The following is a 25,147-nucleotide window of genomic DNA, read 5'->3' on the forward strand; positions in this document are numbered from 1 at the left end:
CTTGAGAATGAGACAACCACACATTACCTACATAACCTTGGGCAAAGTACTTACAAATCTCAAGGCCCCATTTTCAACTATAAAATGAGAATGGCAGTACCTAAAGGATAGAATTGTTATAAAAATTAAATGATATAATCTGTTAAGCAAAGTTGCCACTTAGATATTTTTCTTTTCATATCTATCATTGTTATTATTACTATAAATATTATTAATACTTAGGACAGAATTAGAGTTCTGTAACTAGCTAGCCCAGCAACTGTGGGCAAGTCAGAATCTCTCTGAGTTTGTTCCCTTTTCCAAAAAAAAAAAAAAAAAAAGAAAGAAAATACCTAGATCACAAAGCTCTTGTTCATTCTTGTCAGTAATGACATATTAAGGGGGACTAGCAAAGTTTGCGGCCTACTGTAGCTCTCAATAAATAATTTTTATGAACAGATCATTGCTATAGATATGTCTTTATCAGTACCACTCAACAGTGTCAGCGATGTGCTCATGGTTACTTTTCTGCAAGGTATCAAGCTGTGCAAGCTTTTCTGGGGAAGTTAGGATGATGTCCAAGTACTCATTTTCCAAATAAGAGATGTGCTGGCACCGTGCCTGGACATCCAACCTGCAGTGGATGTCAGTAGACGATCACTTTGGAGCACCTGTCTCTTTAATTTTGAAATGGAGCCAGTGTGTTTTTCTCCACCAAGATTCTGGGACTAGTAGGGAGGCCCTTAGGGAGGCCCTTAGAGACTCCTTAATCTCTTAAAGATACTAAACTGAATCCTTGCATAGATATTCAACTGAAATCTGAGGTTGGGATAAAGTCCATTTAAACTTTTAAAGTTCTCTCTGTGGAACTGGACAAAGCTCTTAAACATTTTATGGATCCCTAGGCAGCTACTTAAAGCAACCATGGCTCCTTGAGAGCCAGGCACAGCAGTGAGTTGTGAAAACACAGCTTGATAGATTTCATCCATTCACTTATCATTTAATCTGCCACAGGCTCATGTCATCTCCTGTATTGTTTCTTTACATGTCTATTTGACTTTTCGTGAGACTACATCTGGCCTCCCCAGTCAAAGTGAGGGGCCCCAGAGGTAAGACCATGGCTTCAGTGGCACAACAATCATTGACTCATATGAGAAGGTAGAATTTTTCAAATAAATGCGCTATCCATCTTCCACCTTGATTTTTGCTACCATTCATTAATTGAATACATTTATTATTATTGTTGTTGTTGTTGTTTTGTCTTCCACTTATAGATGAGGAAACTCAAGCTCAGCAAAATTAAATGACTTTCCAGAAAACACTATTTGAGAAAGTGGCAGGGCTAAGTTTTGACACAAACCAGTCTATATCAAAGCCAGTGCTTAAGCTATTGGGTAAGACAACACCACTAACACCACTTAAGATGTGTCTTGGCCAATTTGGTATTGCTATAAATGAATACCACATACTGGGAAACTTACAATGAACAGAAATTTGTTTGGCTTACAGTTCTGGAGTTAGGAAGTTCAAGAGTATGGTGCCAACATCTTGCAAGGGCCTTCATGCTGTATCATCCCATGGCAGAAGGTGGAAGGGCAAGTGAGTGCACAAGACAGAGAGAGGATGGGGGCTGAACTTGTCCTTTTGTCAGGTGCCTACTCCTGTGATAACTAACCCACTCCCGTAATATTGGCATTAATCTCTTCATAAAGGCTGAGCCCTCATGACCTAACCATCTTTTAAATGTCCCATCTCTCCACACTGTTGCATTGGGCATTAAGTTTCCATCACATGCACTTTGAGGGACATATTTAAATCATAACAATGTTTCAGGAAGATTTTTTGTGTAATATTGAGGTAGCTTGGATGTAGTTTGTTATAGCTATCTGACAACTGGGATGGAGCCTTTTTTGGGACTCAAATCTGCATCATCATGCGTTAAAGTGGTTTCATCTCTAGTACTAGCCTAAGGGGAACTGGTCCTGTGCCTTTCGTAGCCTCTCCTTTGCTAGATTTCTTTTTATAATTACAAAAATCACTAACATTTTTATATTCACAGACTCATCTACAGAGGATATGAGTCTCAGGTAAATGCAACTGTAGATCTGTCTCCAATCTTATATTCTTATATAAAATTACAGAAAATAATAATTAATAAGGATAGATGATTATAAAGGTAGAAAAAAGCCCTATATGTGTTTAAAAGGAAATGGATGGTACAGGCAGAGGCTAGCTTTCTTTTGTTGATGGAGTCACTCAGCTGAGAGTTATATCAGCTACTAATGTGTGTGTGTGTGTGTGTGTGTGTGTGTGTTTTGCCACAGTTGAAGAAATTTCTTCCATCTGACCCTTATTGCCTCTCTCTCATGATCCCTCAGCAGCCTTAGTTGTAACAGATTAGGAGGCCTCAGATTTATCCATTAAATCATCAATTCTGTGAATACCTACTGTGGGTAAGGCATTTGCCAGAAGCTAGCAATCTAGGTACATAAAGATAAATTAGTTAAATGAGTTGGGAAGTCTCTGTCCACACAAAGTTTCAGACTTTTTAAAGTCATAATCAGCTTAATTATAGTAATCATCTTACAATGTATATGTATATCAAATCATGTTGTATACCTTAAATAAATATTTCCTTTGTCAATTACACTTCAATACAGCTGGAGAAAAGTTTCTGGTCAATTAGAATTGTTATCAGTTTGTACAGTATTGACCAATTACAAGCAGGGTAATAAAATATTACAGATGGGGAGACTGAAGCACAGAAAAGAAGAGCTATCCCATGGTCACACAGTTAACAAATCTGGACCCTGAATGTGAACTCAAGTCACCCCTGGGACATCCAGTGGCATTTCCATCACACCATGCTGTCTCTTAGCTATTCAATAAAGATTTTTTGGAAGAATGCATGGGCTTAGCAGCTGAGAAGTGTGGAGGCAGTGGCAAGAGAAGACATGAGGGAAGTGAAGTCATCTAAGCTTTAGAAGCTGAGCTTTGCTGGCACTGAAACTACAGGAAGCTACAGGACATATGTAAAGACAGAGGGTGGAGCCCCTCTTCTGCACACAACTGTACCTTTGAACAGTATATTTTCCATATATTTCCCCAATTAACTTTTCAGAAGTGAGAATGTGCATTAATGAAACTGCAAGTTTATACTTCCCACTAGTAAAAGGAGATTTGAAGAACTGGATAATAAACCCTTTGAGAGCTATTAAAATGCAAACAAGAAGAGAATGGGAGAGATTGATGGAGGTTAGAAGAGATAATCTTTCTAATTTCCTCTGTACTGGGCACTCAAACATTTCCTGAATGAATCATTTGGCTCTTCAAAAAAAGAGATTTGGAAGGATGTCTACATCCCAGAGCTGTGCCAGTTCCATGACCACCTCTTTTCATCTTGCAAGGAAAAAATGCCGTAGCACCTCATTGAGGGTGCGATGTTGCTATTAAAGGAGGAACTGACAAGCCATTGAGTGAGGAACACTGAAGAGTTGGCTCAGCTCCCACAGAGTTCAAGCAAGCATTCAAAAGGAGGTGGCTGAATAGATTACTCAGCATCTATATCCTTAGACTAGAAGCAGCCCAGTGATTGTGGGGGATAATGTTGTACCACTGTGTTTTATTCTTGAATTAATTAATGTCTTAATCTTTCCCTGACACTAGACAATAGCATCCAGAACTCTAAGGGACCTTACAGATCAACTGTTAATGTCCTTTTTTTTTACATGGAAAAACAGAGGCAGTATGTAGCAAAGGCACTATCTTACCTTTGGATATTCACCAAGTTCTTGGCAGAGTTAGAACTGGAATAAAGGTTTCTTCACTGGTGTCGCAGTAAACTGTATTTTTACTCCAAATGCAAATATTAAAATTTTCAATATTCTTTTATATTTTCTCTGCTTTCCATAGGACTTACCACAGTGTACAATACATAGCAAACGCTACCAAATAGCTCAAATGATGGGAACACCAATGCTCAAATGTTTTTTGTTTGAAAGAAAATTACAGAGATCATCTAGGACAACTACCTTCATTTTCACATGATTGTCTAAAGGTCTGGAAAGTAGAAATAGCTTAAACCCCATCTCTACCAAAAAATACAAAAAACTAGCCGGGCGAGGTGGCGGGCACCTGTAGTCCCAGCTACTTGGGAGGCTGAGCCAGGAGAATGGCGTAAACCCGGGAGACGGAGCTTGCAGTGAGCTGAGATCCGGCCACTGCACTCCAGCCTGGGTGACAGAGCGAGACTCCGTCTCAAAACAAACAAACAAACAAACAAACAAACAACAACAAAAAAAGAAATGACGTGTAGAGAGCCACACAGTCAATTAATAGAGAGCTCTGTCTTATAGCTAGAATGTAGTATCCTGATCTTAAAGCAAGTGTTAGCTGATGGATAATGTTTTCCTTCATCACAACACAAATGCTCTCATATGATGTGTTTATTTTACCATAGTTGTTTAACAGAGAAAATGAGACATTTCAAATCAAAAGACTTTCATTTGCCTCTTCAATGATAATATCTTTTCATAAAAGTCTCTGAATATGTCAGACAAAAGTTGCTGCTAGTAAATCAGGTTCTTCATGCAGAATCTAGAGGCATACTGAAGTCAGTCACATAGTATAGTAGAAATATTATAGAAGAAGAAATAAAGTAATGAGGTGACAGTGTATTAAATATTGAATGCCCAGTTTGGGGATATACAAATAGAGATACACAGAAAGAAAAAAACTGTGGGCTGCGAAACATAGTCTGCAGTAATCAACATATAAACAATATTAAGAATCTTCATCTTAGAATATAAAGAATGAGATGAATCAGATAACTTGAACCAAATTCTAGTCTTAAAGAAGAAAGCAAAAATCTTTTACTGAAAAAAAAAAAAGAGAGAGATTGTAATAGTGGTCATGCAAAGGGTGGAGAAAATTTGAGAAAATTGGTTGGGGGAAAATGGGAGGAGAAGCTGAACAGAAATCCACAAAAGAATCCCCATAACAAAATGCTTAGTCGATTTCAGTAGAGACTCTAAGATTGTGATAGTGCTGATCCTCATGGCTGGGGCACCTTCTGCAGCCTGCATGGTACCTGGGTGGGCAAGTGGAAATGTAGCCTAAGGACATTAAAGATTCTCTGGAGATGTGGCAAGGAACCTAGGTTTCGTATGGGTTCATAGGAAATAAAGAGAGAGATTAGAGTTTTTCTTGAGAAAAGGGAAAGTTTCAGAAACTCAAAATGCAAAGTAGGTTTGGTGGAAACACTGAAGAGAGAAATATTCAAGTAGAGGGAGTTATAGTCCGAGACTGAAAGGCTGACATTTCCTGTCTTAGAAATGGGAAAATGTATTTCAGAAGAGGAGTGGTTTCAGCTGTCTCTGATAGAAAATGTTCCTGAAATGGAGTGGATGTGATGCCTGCTGGAATCAGGAAGGTGAAGGAAAGTTAAAATAAGACAGTGTGATGAATTACCAACATGGATGCCGAAGTTGCTAATGACAACATTAGACCTGTGATGTGATGCCTGGCAAAAGTCCTGCTGAATTATAGACATTGTCAGAAAGTAGTTAATGCCGGCAAGGAAGAAGGTAGCAGAGTGACCGACAAGAATGGAAGAAAGCTGGTACAAATTCCTGCTCTATTACCCCTTGATGGAAGGGAGACCTGGCTGGAGACATCGCAAGTCAATATAAATCAGCCCTCATTAGGGCTCTTATAGTTCAGAAGGAGGCCTGGGGCATAATTACACTGAATGGCAATACGAATCTACTCCCATGGGAAACCTTATTATTATTATTTTACAGAAGTTACCAGCTCCTCAATACTCTTTTAAAAAGATGATCTATGTTGATAAGTAGGATAAATGATTGTAGTACACTAGGGCAGAGGGTGAAACTTGTGAATTCAAGAGTTTTTGCCTATTGTTTTAGTCAAGGTCCTCCAGAGAAACAGAACCAATACGATTTGTAGAATGAGGAACTGGCTCATAGGATTATGGAGGCTCAGAAGCCCAGCCATCTTCCATTTAGAGACCCAGGAAAGCGAGTATTATAGTTCAGCCCAAGTCTGAAGGCCAGGGAACAGGAGAATTTGATGATGCAAATCCAAATCTGAGATATAAAAACCTGAAAATTCCAGCTCATGCAGTAGGGTAGGAAAAAATAGGGATGAATTCCTCTTTCCCCAACCTTTTGTTCCATTTAGGCCCTCCATAGATTGGATGATGCCCGACCATATTGAGGAAGGCAATCTGCTTTATTGTGTCCACTGATTCAAATGCTAATCTCATCCACAGACATCCTCACAGACATATCAGAAACAATGTTTAATCTGGGCACCCCATGGCCCACTCAAATTGACATGTAAAATTAACCATCGCACCTACATGTCCACTACTGCTCACTTTCAACTAGTTTAGGCCTTTTCCAAATACAAAGATGATCCCCACCACACCACCAAACACACAAACACGAAAACCTTTTGCAGACACATTATTTAGACTATAGCAACAGCTTTCGATTGTTTTTGAAATCCTATGTCTTATCCTTAGACATAGATTTAGTCTAAGGACCAAATCCATGTGGGGCAAATGAAAATTCTTCACTATTTGATAATGGATTGAGCAAATTTCAAAGAAAAGGAAGTGCTATATGAAAATAGACAGTGATTTGAGATTGTCCACGAAGAAACATAGAACTTCTATCTGCCCAGTGTTCAATGAACTAAGAATGGGGGATGGGGTGATGGAGGTATGGAAGGAGAATGAGTGCTCTTCCAGAGACCCATGGAGGAGCAAATCTTTTGGCAGATTTCTTTTGGGGACAGGAGGTGGGGAATTTATTTGTTTAGACTCAGTGTTTTTTCACACTAAAGAATTTGAGAGAATGTCTAGAGAGGAAAGGCTTTAAGCAGGGAGAAAATGAGAGGGGCTTACCTGTGAGGGAAGATCTTTGAACATCAGGACCAAGAGCTATGAAGAACTGGCTCTCCTGAACTTTCTAAGTAAATGAAGCCTGGGTGGACTAGTGGCCAGTTGTCTTCCATCTTTGTTCAGAGTTCCAAATGAAATGTTTGCTGAGGAGTTACATGATTCTGCAGAAAGTGTAGCCTGAGAGCCCACTGGAAGTGACCAGAAAAGACAATGAACCCGGCAGGAGAGTTAAGAGAGGACTCAGTGGCTGTTGATGTGGTTCCCTTCCATGGTGTTTGTTTTTGTTTTTGTTTTTTTGAGATGGAGACCCAGGCTGGAGTGCAGTGGCATGATTTTGGCTCACCGCAACCTCCACCTCCTGGGCTCAAGCAATTCTCCTGCCTCAGCCTCCCGAGTAGCTGGGATTACAGGCATGTGCCACCATGCCCAGCTAATTTTTTTTGTATTTTTAGTAGAGATAGGGTTTCATCATGTTCGCCAGGTAGTCTTGAACCCCTGACCTCAAGTGATCCACCCGCTTGGACTCCCAAAGTGCGGGGATTACAGGTGTGAGCCACCGTGTCCGGCCCTTTCCATGTTTTTTCCAGGGGCCTTGTAGTGGCCTGGAGACCCAAGTGCTCATCTGGTGGGACTACACATCTTCTGGATTATATTGATTAGAGAGAATGATAATGTTTAGTGTTGGTCTTTCCCCTAAATTCTAAGCTTCATGTGAACAGAGGCAGCTCCTTTCTTATTCCTTGTGTTTTAAATATAGTAGATGCTCAAAAAATTGCCTGTAGTTAGTTGAATAAATAAGAATACAAACAAGTACAATAATAAATTATCTTTATTGAACTTTTTCTATGCATCCGGAAGTCTTCTAAGTATTTACACTCATTAACACAATTAATATTCACTATGATCCTGAATGAATACATGTTAATTGTAAGCATAATATGAGTTTACTTTATTAGAGGAAATTTTGCTTTGAAATAAAGATGCCAGTTTGTTGTGAGAAAAGCTTTACACACACACTTGTGTGTGATACACATATGTGTTCATTACCATGTTTTGGCTTTTTTATATATTGATAAGTCTAGAAAGAGAGAAATATACTTACTAAATATATGAGAGGTAGTTGATAGAGTTTTCTATTTTTCTCTAAATATTAGAATTTGAACTTGATTTGTTTTTACAATGTGGAAAATCATTTGTGTAATACATTGTGAGTCTTGTGCCTGTAACCCTGTTTTATTCTTCATAGTAAATAGGTATGCCAAAGGAACCTTGAGGAGTTTTGAGGAGTCTTTCCTGCCGGGATGACACTAGTACTGGGTGGAAGAGCCAAGATCCATGGCTAGGCTGAGGGAGCAGCTGTTCTTTGTCATGTATACACAAGGGCACAGCTTGGCCGTTACCAGTGCACAACTTCTGTGTGAGAGCACAGATATCCTTGATTTATTTTGAATATATTTTTGCCCTATTTGATGAAACAATTGACTTATTAACCCTCACCTCTCTGTACCAACCACAAATGGGATACTATAAAAACAAACATGCAAAACCCTATATTTTATTAATTAAAAACTGTTTGTTGTTCAACTCTGCTATCTAGGTACTGACTTAGGGATGTTAGACTGGGGCAGAATGTTATAAAGGAGGCACATGAATGTGATTTTAAGGTGCATTTGTTATCTGGAGTTTTGGTCTTTCCTTTTTTGCAAATGTGTTTCCCCTCTAAACGTCTCCATCCTTGAGACGTGCTTGAAATGAAAGCCAGTTCTTGCTAGATTTGCAAAACTGCAGCACAGGCGGGCAAAGCCCCTGGGAGAGGCCATCTCATCCATCAGGCCCACTGGCTTTTGAAAGGAGAAGCCTGTGAGTAGTCAGGATGATGAATCCCAATGGCTGGCAGCAGCCAGATTATGTACACTGGAGGATGCCAATACATACTGTGGTAATGCTTGGCATACACAGCGGTGCCAGGATCCTTTGAGAGATCAGCTCTGCCTGATATTGAAGTAATGCACACACAGATAGTGTACGGACTGTGCTGTGCCTCCCTAGGCAGATCACAACACCCAAATGCAGCGGAACAAAAGTGGGGAAGACATGTGAGAGGCCAGGTATTTTAATCAGCAAATTGGTGAGTTTCTCTGCTATTGACTTGTTGCTATAGCAAAGAAACTCAGCATTAGAAAGGTCTTTGTGCTAACCTCTTGCATCCCCTCTGCTTGTGATCCAAGTCAACCCACTGATTCAATTGGACAAATTTATGGAACACCTGGTATGTGGCAGGCACTGGGCTTACTGCTGGGGCTAACCTATGAGACAAACAAACACGGTCTCTCTTATCGGGCTTGAAATATACAAAGAAAAATTTGCAGTGCAGTGTAATGATTATTATGAAATTCCTGAACTGGACAGCCAAAGAAACATAGCTGAGTAAACGTAACCTGCCTGCTTCTGGCTGCATAGTTGTGTGGTCACTAAATTTCACTCCTGGCTGGTATTCTGTTCCTAGAGCTGTCATAATAACGACCCTAAACTGGATGACTAAACACAACAAAAATATTCTCTCACATTTTTGGAGTCCAAAGGTCTGAAATCAAGATGTTGGCAGGGCTACGTTTTCTCTGAAGGTTTTAAGGAAAACCTTTCTCTGCCTATTCCAGCTTCTGGTGGCTCCGGGCATTCACTGGCTTGTGGCAGCATAACTCTAATTCCTGCCAGCATCATCACATGGCCTTCCTCTCTGTTTAATTCTCTGTGTGTACTGTCTCCTTTTCTGATAAGGACAACAGTCTTTGGATTTAGGGCCCACCCTAATCCAGTATGACCTCATCTTAACTTAATTACATCTACAAAGAACCTATTTCCAAATACGGTCCCATTTTGAGGTTCCAAGGATTTAAATTTGAACATTTCTTTTTAGGGGACAGAATTCAACCCATCACACAGCCTAAGATTTTTGACATTTTACCATTGTCTTTCTCCAGCCCTGGCTATCTTTTTGGGCAATTGACCTGCTTGATGCTCAACCCTTTTGCAATGTTTGGAACTTGGCTTTTACTTACCTGTGTCTCTTGGTGCTTTGAGTTGCTCTCTGTGAAAGACTTTTTCCTTCTCAAAGGTGATTAGTGCCTCATCTGATGCGAATATGGGAGGCAGGTCCACCTCAGACCCTGGGGGGAGACCAGACCGTAGCAGAGGATTGTTGAAGGAAGCGCATAAGGAAAATTGACAGGTTCATGTGGCCTTAACAAGCAACATGTAGTGAGAAGCTGTCCTCTGAGGAGGAGGGGCCTTTTGGAAGTACTCTATCTCTACCCCTTTGAGGGTACCCCCATTTTGCCTAAAAACCCATAATACACAACACGTTATTAACTCCTGATTATTTCAAAACTTCCAAAATTTTTTAGGAGTTGACTCTTTCCATTTGGTGGAGATGGCAAGCAGCTAACTATAGCAACAAAATCTCCAAATGTTACTATAGTAATGCAAGGAAGAAAACAACATATTTGCCTGATAAACCAGGCTGAAGCCAGTCAGAATGTTGTTTTTTTAGGATTCGTTTCCACAAACCCTCAAATTTGCAAAGCTTAGGGATGTCTAAAATCTTCTCCAAGATTGTAGCAAATGCCCAAGAACTAATAATCATATTTTCATATCCTACCTCTGAACTAGTCCTATGTAAACCTAAAATCAGAACTAAGCGTCTGTACCACTTTCTAAAAGAAACCTAGCATCAGATTACAATTCATTGTAAGGGGTTATGGCACTGAGCACATAGAATTTCTCTTCCTTTCTCTCTGTCTTCCCCTCACTCTTTTTCTCTCTCCTTCTCACCCTCGGTCTCTTTGCTCTTGAGCTCCTTGCCTCCTATAAAGCAGATGGCTTCTCTGTCTCTGAAGCCACAGCATGAATCCTTTTTACATGCCTTAGGAATCACCTACTCCAGGGGACATTTTTCTATATGTTTTCACGATACCAACTTGTCTTTCCCTAACAGGAGCATCCTACCAGATACTAAAAGAATAAACGTTTTCTCCATCTCATTATCCTAAGATAAGAAGACAGTACAATTTTAAGGGCTTAATGTGTAGGCTCTGATAATGATATTTTACCACCTATTACTATCTTTCCTCTAACAAGTTGTTGCTCCCTTTTTACAAGGAGTAGGAGTTTTAAAGACCTCCTTGGCATTTACTCGTATTTTGGCAATTTGGGAGTTAAATACTTAGAAAACATGATTTTATCAGTCCCCCTTTAAACTTTAAACTGTCTGAAATATGAATACAAAGCAAAGATGCATTAGACTTCAGTTATTTATTATTTATTTATTTGTTTGTTTGTTTATTTATTTATTTATTGGCTTGGAAAACTGGCATCTCTCAGAGTTACATTAACAGCAATTCATAGTCCTCATGGTATCTGTTGCCTCCTGAGCTTTATTTCAACACCAGAACATATGTCAGTAACCTCCATTGAGGAATGCCAAGTCCCTTATAATAAGGGGGTTCTGTTACCAGAAAAAGGGTTAATATATTTGCCCACAATGAGGCAGGACAGTGCAGAGCACTCGTTCTTAATTCTGACTGCACATTCAACTCATTTGAGGGCAAGGGAGCTTTTAAGACACATTGATCTCCTTGGCCCACTCACAGAGATTCTAACTTAATTGTTCCGGGGTGGGGCTCAGAATTTGGGTTTATTTTAAACCTCTCCAAGAGATTCTCATGTGCAGTGGAAAAAACGCTGGTATGGCACAGTGCATCTCAAACTTGATGCTGTGCATGATTCTGACTTGGAAGGTAGGCCTAGGGACAACCCCGACATTCTGTGTTCCTATTCAGCTCCTACATCGTGTTCATGTTTGGGGTTTTCAGGACCACACTCGGAGTAACAAGAGCAGACTAAAATTGGCTTTATCTTGAATATTGCACAAACCTAAGTCTGAGAATTGATTTGTCATTTGGTTTTGTTCATATTTTACTATAAAGCACTGAACTTTAATCCTGTCTTCTGTAAAGCAGAAATAAAACGTGTTACATTTAAGGGTCAATGTATAGAAGCAAAAGTATTCTAAAAGGCAACTGGCAAAGGGCCTGGCACTCAGTGGCTACAGAAGAACTACTTCCATTTCACTTTGTTCCTCTCCACCTTCCCAAACACCTCCAACCTTCACAAAGGCAAAGTTGTTCCCTAAAAAGCAGTTGCAGTTGTTATGGGAATGCTGTCCTTTGGAGAAAAGGCATGGAGGGTATCAGTAACCAACATAGCTTCATGTGGACTGGTGTGTTGGCTCATGCCTGTAATCTCAGTACTTTGGGAGACTGAGACAGGAGGTTTTCTTGAACCCAGGAATTCAAGACCAGCCTGGACAACACGGCAAGACTGCATCTCTACTTAAAAAAGTAAATAAATAAAAAATAAAAAGGTAGCTTAGTGACTACTAACCCAGGAGTCTGGGAAACAAAACCAAACTTGAGGTTACAGTTGTAAGTGGAAATCTTTACATTTTTGAAATATAACGTCTACTCAAAGCCAAGCTCCTTGCCTTTGATTATATTGGTCCTCTCATCTAGAATGCTCTCTTTCCTCTCCATTACAAATTAGAGCCCCTAAATCCCTAGTTCCAAATTAAAATCATCATTTAAAGGTAGGGAGAGTCTACTAGGCAGGTATTTTAAGGGGATAGAGTATATGGATTATAACAGTGGATCCAGCTACTGGAACATGCCACATCAATCTGGAAAAGATGTTTGAGGCCAGAGTTTTAACACCAGATGGAGTTGGAACCATAGGCTGTAGGCAATGGGAAGGCCTGAAGGGTTTGGTAACACAGAATAAGTGTAGCGTTTTTGAAATGTTAATATGCTTGAGTTGGGGGTGGATCAGAAGAATGAAAATGGGAGAGTAGCAGAGAAGTAAATGTCACTCCTTTGTTCACATTTACTGATACTAATTGTGTGGGGGGCGCCATGCTTGTTGGAGGAAATGTATGGTCAGTAGACAAGTATTTTTCTTGCTCTAGTGACATTTTCATCTACTATGAACTTCTATCCTATGACTGAGACAGAGTAACCAATGATTAACTATAATTAGGACAAGTGTCTAAAGGAAAAACATAAAGTGCAATGAGAATAAAATAACAAGGAAATCTGACCTCTTGAGGTCAGGGAAGTCTACCCTTGAAAATGACTATCAAATGCTCTCAAGCTGAGCCCTTACCTATTACAAGTGCTCTCTACAGGTGGGGTGGAGGTGCGGGGTGAAGTATGAGATGTATTATCTACATCCTGACTGCCACTTACTAAGTGAGAGACTGGACAAGTTATGTTTCCTCTCTTATAAAATATATATATATAGTTACAATTTCAAGGATTGCTGTGATGCTAAATGAGGCAATCCTTTGTTAACAGTACAGTGCTTGGTACATGATGAAACTTAAAAGTGGTAGATACCAGGCCTTGTTTTTCAGTCCCACTTACTGAGCGCCTATGTCTCTGTTGCAGAAACAGTAACTGCAGATTGATTATTCATCTGGTGCCCCACCTTCCAGTCCCTTTTGGAGGAGCATGTGGTTGGTTCTGGTTGTGAGATGACTGACATGTGTCATTTCTGGATGGATTCGCCCCTCTTTTTCCCCTCTGTGTTGACTACGTGGCCAGGTGTTGAGATATTAGGGAATTCAGTTGGGTCCCTGTATTTACTATGTGGGGCACAGTTTCAACCCCCTCCATAAACCTCATTCAACATGTAGCTTGAACAGGAGTAAATCTTGTTTAAACAAGTCATTTTAAAGGGATAGATTTTTTTTTTTAATTATACTTTAAGTTCTAGGGTACATGTGCACAACGTGCAGGTTTGTTACATATATATATGTGTGCCATATTGGTGTGCTGCACCCATTAACTCATCATTTACATTAGGTATATCTCCTAATGCTATCCCTCCCCCCAACCCCCTCCCCACAATAGGACCCGGTGTGTGATGCTCCCCTTCCTGTGTCCAAGTGATCTCATTGTTCAATTCCCACCTATGAGTGAGAACATGCAGTATTTGGTTTTCTGTTCTTGCGACAGTTTGCTGAGAATGATGGTTTCCAGCTGCATCCATGTCCCTACAAAGGACACGAACTCATCCTTTTTTTTTTTTTTTTTTTTTTTTTTTTTTGAGACGGAGTCTCACTCAGGCTGGAGTGCAGTGGCCGGATCTCAGCTCACTGCAAGCTCTGCCTCCCGGGTTCACGCCATTCTCCTGCCTCAGCCTCCAGAGTAGCTGGGACTACAGGCGCCCGCCGCCTCGCCTGGCTAGTTTTTTGTGTTTTTTAGTAGAGACGGGGTTTCACTGTGTTAGCCAGGATGGTCTCGATCTCCTGACCTCGTGATCCGCCTGTCTCGGCCTCCCAAAGTGCTGGGATTACAGGCTTGAGCCACCGCGCCCGGCATGAACTCATCCTTTTTTATGGCTGCATAGTATTCCATGGTGTATATGTGCCACATTTTCTTAATCCAGTCTGTCACTGATGGACATTTGGGTTGATTCCAAGTCTTTGTTATTGTGAACAGTGCTGCAATAAACATACGAAGTTAGCTGTCTCGAGCATCTATGTGAAGAGACCACCAAACAGGCTTTGTGTGAGCAACAAGGCTGTTTATTTCACCTGGATGCACGCGGGCTGAGTCTGAAAAAGGAGTCAGCAAAGGTGATGGGATTATCATGAGGTGGTGGAGTTAAGAGCAATGTTTTGGGGACAGGGGGTGGATCTCACAAAGTACATTCTCAAGGGTAGGGAGAATTACAAAGAAACTTAAGGATGGGGGAGATTACAAAGTACATCAATCAGTTAGGGTGGGGCAGAAACAAATCACAATGGTGGAATGTCATCAGTTAAGCTATTTTTACTTCTGTGGATCTTCAGTTGCTTCAGGCCAACTGGATGTATTGTGCAGGTCACTGGGGATATGATGGCTTAGCTTGGGTTCAGAGGCCTGCCTATCTTTGCTAAATGAGTGCCCAACACCAAGAACTTTTCATATGTTTTTACATCATAAATATTACAAAGTAAAAATTATAGAATATACTTTAATATATTAAAGTAGTATAAGTTCAGAATCTATTGCATTTATACAAAGTAAGATAAATGACTGAAGGAAACGAAATTTTAAGCCCGTGTTAAAGGAGGTAACAGTAAGCCTTGAGAAAACAACCCTTTACTTATTGTTGCTGTTTGTGCAATAACTTTACACCAAACACAGGAAACATTGGAAGAAAGGGAGACAACATTTTGTGCTTTTAGAAGAAATAGCTTTGCATCTCATGATGCTTTTGGTCTTTGCTAAGTGTCTGGACTTTAATGTAATTTGTAGCTTCACTCGACAGCTTCCCAACCCCTCCCCGCTGACATGTAATCACAGACTCAGGTTTGCTCAATTTCTCCTTTAGAAGTGGATCTACTGCTCTTCTGACTACTGAGTTACCTCTTGAAGTGCTCTTGCCCTTGTCTTCAGCCATATCTCTAGGTAATGCTTTCTGCTGCTCTTCTCTTTGGCTTCTTGATTTGCCATGGATACAGCTCAGGATTGCAGGGGTGGTACAGGCTGCAGGTTTTTTGCCATGGTGCTCAACAGGTGAAAGACAGAGCGACTGCTTCTTTGGGAAACATCACGATCTTTTCCCCTCTCCCTCCTTCCACCCCTCCCATTGGTTGCTTGTGGTGGATACGGACATCTTGTCAGGTATGAGAATTCTTCTTTCTTTACTTGATGCAAAAATCTTCAAACTGGATTTCTGTCCAGCTCCTCCATTCCACATCTCCTGAGCATTATGAAACCAGCTTCAACATCAACTTGTGCTCAGATGATAGTGTTTTGATAAGCTTCTGATAGTGTGTTATTCATATATTTCCCTTCCTATGTAAATACTAAGCATTTTCTAAGTATCTTCTTCAGTGAAAAGATCTTCTCCAGCATAAAAAAGAAAAAAGAAAGAAACAAAAAAAAAAGGAAAAAGAAAAAAGTATTCACTACCTCTTAACTTGAATATAAGTAACTTAAGGTTTGATATGTGGACACTGGGGTTTTTTTCTTTGCAATTATCTTTTATGGCTAGGTTGCAAAAGAAAAGGAGCTGAGTGATAGAGGACTGGCTGGATGCTAATTTTGGCTTGGCCACCAAGTAAGATAGAATCATCTGTTTGTTTAATCATTCTTTTATCCTGAACACCGATGATGTCTCAGAGACAGATCTAAGTATCAGGGATACTGCAGCAAACAAAACACGTACCTGCTTCAGGAATCTTTCATTCCCTGGTGGGGACAAACTGTAAAGACTGTAAACGGTCTCTCAACTTCAGTAAGAATCCAGATCACCTGCAGGTGACTATTAAGACACCTGGGGTGTCTTACTAGCTCTGGGGTGGGGTCCAAGAATTTTCATTCAAAAAGGTTTTCAGGTGATGGCCATGGCCCAGAAAACACCCTCTGAGAACAACTGATATAAACAAATAAATGGGAAAATACATAAAATAATGCCAGTTAGTGATGAATGTTATTGTTCGGTTCAGGGTCAGGTTCTAGCCCATGCTGTGGATGAACAGCAGATAGCTGAAAGAACACTCAGAGGGCTGTAGGTAGGTGAAATATGGCTTTATTCAGCAGCTCTCTCATCAGCAGCTCTCTTACACTGTCTGCTCTGTCTCAGATGCTTGCCCCGGCCGCTCCCACACATAGCTGCATGGCTGGCTCTCCCGACAGGGTCAGCAGCTTAACTCTTTCTCTCTCTGGGCACAAGTGCACCTGTACAGTGGTCAGCAGGGCAATTACACCTTTTGTTTGTTTGTTTGTTTGTTTAGATGGAGTCTCACTCTGTCACCAGGCTGAAGTGCAGTGGCGTGATCTCAGCTTACTGCAACCTCCACCTCCTGGGTTCAAGCAATTCTCCTGCCTCGGCCTCCCGAGTAGCTGGGACTAAAGGCATGCGCCACCATGCCCAGCTAATTTTTGTATTTTTAGTAGAGACGGGGTTTCACCGTGTTAGCCAGGATGGTCTTGATCTCTTGACCTCGTGATCTGCCTGTCTTGGCCTCCCAAAGTGCTGGGATTACAGGGGTGAGCCACCATGCCTCGCCGGCAATTGTACCTTTTACAGAAAATAGTGGCTTATGGCCAAAGGATGGCCTTCCCATGTTATGGCTACATGGGTGTGATAACAGGTAGAGTTATATGCCTGCACTCTAAACTGGCTGAGTCATGTAGGATGCTTACCTCAGCCTATGCTCTCTTGGCCACAGCACAACTGTGTTCCTTACACTCCACCCCCTAGGCCGAGGGAGACATAGGTGTTGGATACGCAGGTTATACCCATAAGCTTTGGGTGCATAAGCTTGATAGACACACACAGGCTCTATACACAAGTGTTGGGCACATAGGTTTGATATACAGTCTTGGCACACAGGCCTTACAGTTATGAAGCCAAATCGCTCAGGGAAAGAGAACCAAGAACGATGCAGTGCAGCGTGTGCTGCGATTTTAGGTTGAAGCTTCAGAAAAGGCCTATCTCCTGACTGAAGTGAGGGAACAGGGTTTTTGGGTATCTGAGAAGACATTTTCAAGAAGAGCAGAAGCACATGAGGAAGCCTGGGCTTGGAGCTGCTGGGTCTGGCTGCTGTCATCCTAGTGGCTCTGTGCCCTGAGGATGCCACATGTGTGTACCACTGCATTTAACCTGATGTATGGTTGGATTTGTTTTGTGTTTTAGTGCTCTGTAGCAGGGATAGTGCCATTTTCATACTTGAATGCCCAAAACCTTAGTACCAAGAAGTAGCTCATTAAGTGAGCCAGGCACTATTTAAATCACTTCAAACCAAATAAACCCATTTAATCCTCACAAAAGCCACAAAACGAACGTCCTGCTGTCATCCCCATTTTACAGACCAGGGAACTGAGGCAAAAGAGTTTAAGTCATTTGGTTAGGATCATAGAGATAGGAAGTGGCAGAACCAGGATTGGAACGCACCTTTCCTAAAGATTGGGTGGATGAATAGATAGATGGATGAGTGAAAAGTTGAAATTGAGCCAAGAAGTGTCATCGACTGGTTTCTATGTTTTAAGAGAGGATTTGTAACACAATTGGAACAATTGGAACCAAGAGGTGGATGTTTGTCCTGCAGAGGAAGAAAAATGCCCTGGGTGGTGGTGTCCAGGTGAGAGGATGCATGTGGGGGCAGGTCTAGAAGGAATGAGACCAGGTGTGTGGCAAAGTTGCTTGCCTAGGCAGGTAACAAGCTCCCACTGCATGAAAGCAGGACATGCCTTTGGAAGCTGGAGGGCAAGATAAAACGAATTCAGCAAACCCCTTCCTCTTGAAGGACCCTGACAAGTTGTGTTTTAATCTAATTAATACATTCAGGAAGCTGGACCAAGAGGAATGTGATTATTTAATTGTTTTGTTCAAAGGGTACAAAGCAAGCTATTAGTCTGGGGTCAGGACTCCAAGGTTCATATCAGGTTATTACCAAGGAGGGTTTTGGAACAAGAGTGGCTGATTGATTCTTTCCCGCTGTTACCCTCATTAATTTACAAAGATTCATTGTGTCAGTGCTAATTTGCAGAGTCTGGAACAAAATGTAAAACAGACTCAGACTGATAAGAATTGTTTTGTATCTGCAATTCCATCTTGTTCCTTCCCCTACGTTTTCCCTTCTAAAGATTTTCAGGTACATGAATTTCCAGTCTGATTATAATGAACTCTTTTTCCACATGACAAAAGTTGTCTCTACTGATTAAGCAACAAGCAGGAAGTCTATACTTGGCATTTTATTTCCAGCCCAGCAAAAATGTGGCTCTTCTATTACTCTCCCTATGACCCAGTAAAAGTCATTTAACTTTTATTGCTCAGATTCCCCTTCTGGAAAATCAGGAAAATAAAATGCAAATCTGAACACCTTATACCGACCTCCCCATTACCATTTTTAAATCACTCCCGTGGTCTGCAAGAGAAGTTTCAGACTTGATGTTTCCAAACCCTTGATGATTGGCCTCAAACTTCTAGTCTCAAATTCTGCCACCGTTCAACAAGTATGTTCTGTTCTATTGTATCAAACAATGGCTGGTATTTATTCTTTCTCTGGAAAGCCTTCCCTCACCTCTGGATATTTGCCAAATTTCTTTTCTACCTTTAACTTCATCACTTTCATGAACCTTTTCCAGCCCCGGGAGGCAAATTATTCAATATTCAATGACTTATATATCCTTTCTTGGTTCCTCCATTAAAGCTCGCCACATTTTATCATAATTATTTGTCTGAATGAATATTTTATTGTAGTTGTGTGTGTGTGTGTGTGTGTGTGTGTGTGTATCCCTCACTTGACTCTGAGCTTCTGAGGGCAGGGAAATAGATTACATCTTAATCAGGTCTGTATGCCAAATTGCTAGCAACCTGACTGGCAACAACAGGAACTTCCGTATTGATTGAATGAATAAAGGAAAGAATGTCTGGCTTGCCTGACACCTAAGATTATAATGAGCAAATCGTATGTTAAATGCTAAAGCTCTTTGTAAACCAAAACAACACAATGGTGTGCTGATGTTAGGAAACACTTCTTTATTGAAGCGCTCTAAAAACATTTTCCAACTCCATCTTGATCATGAAGCTTTAATATTTTCTTTCTCTTTATAAAATGCAGTCATTCATTCATTCTTTCTTGATCACAGAGTATTAAATATTTTCTGTTTTTTTTTTTTTTTTTGTCAGAAGCAGTAGAGGCAGTGATTTATTCATTCAGCCATTTTTCATGTAATCAACAAATATGCCTGCCAAGCAATGTGCGAGGCACTGAAGACAGAATGAAAAGTTGCAGAAAAGTGGCCACAGGCCTCATGGATCTCACAGAGGCACCCTAGATGAGGCATGAGTAATTCCTTCAGGGTTTGGGCTGGTCAAACTCTTCCCAGTTTGGGCTGCCACCTCACTTAAGTGCCTGTCCTGTGCACTGACCGCAGGTGGTATCCTATCACCTGGGCCCTTTATTCATCATAATGCTTTGATCCTTGGTTGGTCTAACCTTACATCTGAACATGTTCCTGTTTGGCTCAGCAGGGCTGGATCCAGGTTATTGGAGATGCCCCAGGGCACTCAGCAGTCAGTTTTCTGGGCTGGTCCACCAGATTCTGGCTGCCATGAGCTGCAAGGAAAAATGCAAATGAATCAGTTCTTGGGAGGTTTTGGCCTCAGGCCTAGACTTCAGTGTCTAGGACCATGGGTAGTCTTTCAGCCTTTTTTAACCTTTCAGTCCCCAAACAGCATCAAAATAGAATCAAAGTATTGACATACAATATCTGAACTTCCTTTGATAAATAGGCACAGTGAGAAAAGCAGCCTGAACCTAATTTTTCTTCCCAGTCTGTTGTTTCTTATCAGAAACAAAGACTTTGCTTCTGTAATCATTAGTAACAGCTATGAGTTTCTTCACTCGAAATTGTCCAATTCAGCTCCTCACTAGATTTAACTATTCTTGGCGGCCTCTGACTGAGACCAACTGGTTTCTAATGATCATTTTCTTGAAAAGTGACCTGTCTTTCCTTGCCTGAGCCTGTCTCCCTGGCTCTCCCATGGCCTCCATCAGGTTAGCTAAGAAGGTGGTAGGGAGGGACAAGGGGTCAAATCTGTTACTTTTTATAAAGGCAGAGTGAAATTAATTTCCTGTGAAAGCTGAGGACATTCCTCCGTTAGTTTGGCTTCCTGCTTTGTGTCTTAAATGCTGGGTAATTTTTTTTTTCTTTTGGAACTTCTATGGGCCAACTTCCCATGCCTGAGGCTGCTGAAAGAGAGATTTACAGACTCAGCTTACTACACAGCAATGAGCCAAGGATAGTGATGAATGAACAGAAGAGAGATGCCTAAGCCATTCCAGAATGTTCTGAACATGAGTTCAAAGAAGCCTCCAAGAGGTGTCCTGGAAAGCAGTCACCCATAGAATTTTAGAGTTAAGAAAGACCCAGTGGGGGAAATATATTCCACCTCCCTATCCCTTGGATCTCAATGATAATTCTCTCCAAATTTATCTTTCAAACTTTAATCAGTATATACTTGCTGAGAACCAACTGTGTGTTGCCCATTGCTCTAAAGGCTGGATGAATCACACAATGGCCAAAAATACAACTCAAAGAGGCTGAAGCAGAAATGTATTATGGTTCAATCAATCAATCAAGTTAGACTATTACTATTACTTTCAAAAGCATGACATAACTTATCCATCCAATATACAGGAGTGATTCACTTTGATATCACAGGTTGGCCTGATTTTGTGGCACCTTATCAAGACCTCAGAGAAGATACCAGTATGAGGTCGAAACGGTATGGAGGTGATAAAGTGATGAGAATAAAAGATGCCAGATGCCATTACACATATCCATATTCGTGCTTACTCTGCATCCTTAAACTATTCTAAGTGAAGAAATCACCTATAGCCTTTCTTAACCTTCTGACATAAAATTATAAATTTTGTAAAATATAGTACCCTGAATAATTTTATTGGATGTAAAGTATTGCTTTGGACACTATACTTGTTTATCTTTTTAGTGACGAAAGAGAAAGATCAATTCATATTTTCATCTGTACCATGTCGTAATCTCCTCCAACAGAGAAACATCATCAGTGGTGTAGAAGAGCTCAGGGAAGTAAGGAGGGCTGCTGTGAATGACCCCATGAATTTCTGAATGTGATGTCCCTTCAATTCATGAGGTCAGTTCTTTCTACTTAATATACTTCTGGAAGTATCAAACTAGGTAAAAAAAATAATAATAATTAAAAAAAAATCCCATTTTTCCTGTCACAAATATTTGGCCAGAAAAAAAAAAAAAAGATTTAATCACAGACCAGCCAAAGTCAAATTCATAAATAATGTTATTTAAAAGGTGAGCTACCCCTATTCCACTCAAATGGCAAATCTTTGCATTATTCCTATTTGACTTGATTTTGTCTGAATTTTTAATTTTCCTCTGTGTAGGAGAGAAAATATTTTATTAAAAACCTGTCTTGCTTAAAAGGCAACATTCTGATTCCTTTGAGAATCCATACGGTGTGGTATTATGTTTTGAAAGACAGACTCAAATAATATGTCAACTGACTTTCCTTACTTATCCTGCTAATGGTTATTAGGCATGCTGTGTAAATAAATTTGTAGTTCTCATGTGAAAATACTAGAAGAAGAAGATAGGGAATTCAGGTTTCTACTTCAAGATGGTAATTCTAGGGAAAAAAAAAAAAATTGAAAATTCTTCAACTCCAAAGCTATAATTACTAGCCTAAATTCTACTTTTAAATTCATAAACTCAGCAGCTTTTATTGATTTTGGAGGGGGAGGGAGCAGAAATGTTGAAACTACAAAAAACAACTTACATTCTCTTCATTCCAGGCTACCTCATGTTAGTGAGAAAGATAGAGCAAGGAAACCAAAAATGTGTGGAAACCTGGGGAAAGGCAGGGAGGTGGGAGACTATTGAGAAGAATGGACTGCTTAGTGATGGTCAGAGTTACATAAAGAATAGCTGAGAATCTGAAACCTGGTGTTTTGGAGGAAAGAGTCTGCAACTAAGTGACAAAAGAGGGGAATTTCTAGCTCAATTTTAGTATTCATCAGCTCTGTGATATAGACTTCAGTTTCTGTACATATTTAACACACATGCATAAAGGGAAGACCTTCCATATCTGCTATGCCCACTTCTCCAAATGAGTGACAAATAAAATCCCGAATGTGTCTTGTAAACTCTAACTTGTGGGATGGCATTAATTTTGAGCATTTAAAAACAGTCCTGGCAGGTACAATGCCTCAGGCAAAATGACCTGCATAAGGCTTGGGAATAGTGAAAAGGAGATAGAAAGGAGGGGCTTTGGAAGATAACAGAGCAAAGATAGAAAACTCTAAATCCTACAAATTAAAGTCAGCATTGTGAAGCAATGGAGACTGCACATCACCTTCTTAAAGGAGGAAACCACTCCTTAGTCCCAGGCTATCACTACCATTTAAGAATCTTAGTCAGAATTTCCAGCTTTTTCAATTACCATGAGCATCTCCAAATACAGACACTCAGGTGATATAAACGAATTTTAAAATTTAACATTCAATAGAGATGGGAATAGGAAATTACTAGAGGATAAAAAAGATAGAGAGAATGGGCATAAATTACCTGTTCTATAAAAAGGGGAAGACTGATCCTTGAGGGAAAAACGAGATATTCAGCTTAAACGTATTGTACTTGCATCTATTTACCCAGCAAGTATTATCAAGTACTTGTGCATCCCATATATAGTATCAAAAAATCAATAATAATAACAAAATACACAATCTTGAATTCCTTTGAAGTTCTATTCCATACATGACTCCTACTCAATACACATCCTCCTCTTGTCCATGCTTCCTGTGTTTCTGCCATGTTAAACTTCTAAATAGTCCTTGGACATAACAGACTTTTTATAGTTTCTTACTTTCTCAACTTCTGTTTCTTCTGAATAAAGTTCTTTTCTGAATATTTCATAACAGAGCTAAGAATTCTTATCTAAAATCCAACTCAAATGTCTGTATCATCCATTTCATGCCTTCTGTATGCAGTTGTTCACTGTGTTCCATATTTCCATAGCTGTTTGCTCCATATTTCCTTAAAGCATTTACCAAGTTGAATTAAAATATGAAATATGTTTGTCCTCCAAATCTATGAGCTTCTTGAAGTGAGAACCTGGATTTTTAAACTTGTTACACTAGTACATAGAGTGGTTATTGAAACAACATGTGTTCTCCAGAAATATTTATTAAAAGCATAAATGAGAGAGTTTACATTTTCACCTAAAATATGAAAACTGGGAAGAGTATTGTTCAGCCTACTTTAATAAAAATGAATCCATCTTTTTCTCTGTTCTCTCAGTACTAAATTCTTGTGTTAACCTTATTATCACACAAGGTTTTCCTACTCAGTCACAAGATGGTCACAGACAACTTCAGGCTTACATATACTTTGTACAGGACAAAGTACAAAATAATAATTTTCCCCCAAATCAGTAAAACATAAAGCTAGAGATCATCCACATAGATTAAAATACAAGGAAAGACAATTTTTTCTACTGACAGGTGAGACACAAACACTTATTCATTAGTGGCAAAGTATGAGATAAAAGGCTTGTAGTATGATACAAGTGGCTTACGTAGAATTCAGCTAAAATTTTTAAACAAATAAAAGTCAAAGTGTGGTTAGTCCAAGTATATAAACCCCCCCCCCCAGAAACCAAAAGTCAAGAGAATGCTATTTACTTATGTTTACAGTGTTCTAAACACAAAGTATATTTACTCAAAACTTGAAAGGTATATAATAAAGCCAAAAAAATAAAATATCAAGAGACAAAACAATTAATAGAATCAGATTCAGTGATCCAGATGTTGAACTCTTCCAACTATTTATTTAAAATAATAGTGATTAAAATGTCAAAATTTCTGGAGGAAAAGATAAACAGCATGCATAAACAGATTGGAAATTTCAAGAGTCATGGAAACTATAATCCTTTGGCTAATGAAAATCCTAAGAAACACACAAACAAATAAACAAAGCACCAGAGATGAAAACAAAAACATCTGATGGGCTCATCTGTAGATTCAGTATGGCCAGGGGAGAAAAAAATCAGTGAACCCAAAGATAAATCAATAGAAATAACCCACGCTGAAGCACAAAGAAAAGAGAGAGAGAGGGAAAAACAAAAAAGAACAGAACATACAAGACCCATGGGAAAATTTCAAAAGGTCTAAGATGTAAGTTGGAATTCCAGAAGGAGAAGTAAGAGAAAATGAGGGTGATATACATTTTCTAAAACTAACAAAATACATCAAATCACAGATCTAAGAGAGTAGGATTATATCAAGCAAAATAATACCAAAAAATAAAAAAGAACACTTATAGATACCATATTAAAACTTTTGGAAATGTAAGACAAAGGCAAAAATTTGATGGAAGCTAGTGAGAAAAAACAAAAGACACGATGAATACAAAGAAGCAAATAGATGAATTACAGGAGACTTGTAATTAAAGCTATGAAAGCCAGAAGACAATGGAGTGGCAACTTAAAAGTACTTCAGGGAAGAAAAAAGATACATAATATGCCTATGTCATGTCTATATTATATACATAATTTAATATGTATTATTTTATACACATTTATATGAATTTTTCTATAAATATGCTTTAAAAGTCTTCACATAAAATAAAGAAT

General features: G+C 39.7%; 1 long non-coding RNA gene across 2 annotated transcripts in view; it reads left to right on the forward strand.

Moving 5' to 3' along the window:
• The window catches only part of LOC105492802 (uncharacterized), a 323,274-nt gene that overhangs the window by 112,521 nt on the left and 185,606 nt on the right, over positions 1-25,147 (forward strand). The window contains exon 2 of one of the 2 annotated variants that reach the window (XR_011606738.1): positions 21,538-21,637. The exons of the other annotated variant lie outside the window; for it this stretch is intronic. This is a non-coding gene — a long non-coding RNA (uncharacterized lncRNA). The remainder of the gene's footprint in view (positions 1-21,537; positions 21,638-25,147) is intronic. 2 annotated transcript variants of the gene reach the window in all.

The sequence above is a fragment of the Macaca nemestrina genome, chromosome 8, assembly GCF_043159975.1.
Source record: "Macaca nemestrina isolate mMacNem1 chromosome 8, mMacNem.hap1, whole genome shotgun sequence".
NCBI lineage: Eukaryota > Metazoa > Chordata > Mammalia > Primates > Cercopithecidae > Macaca > Macaca nemestrina.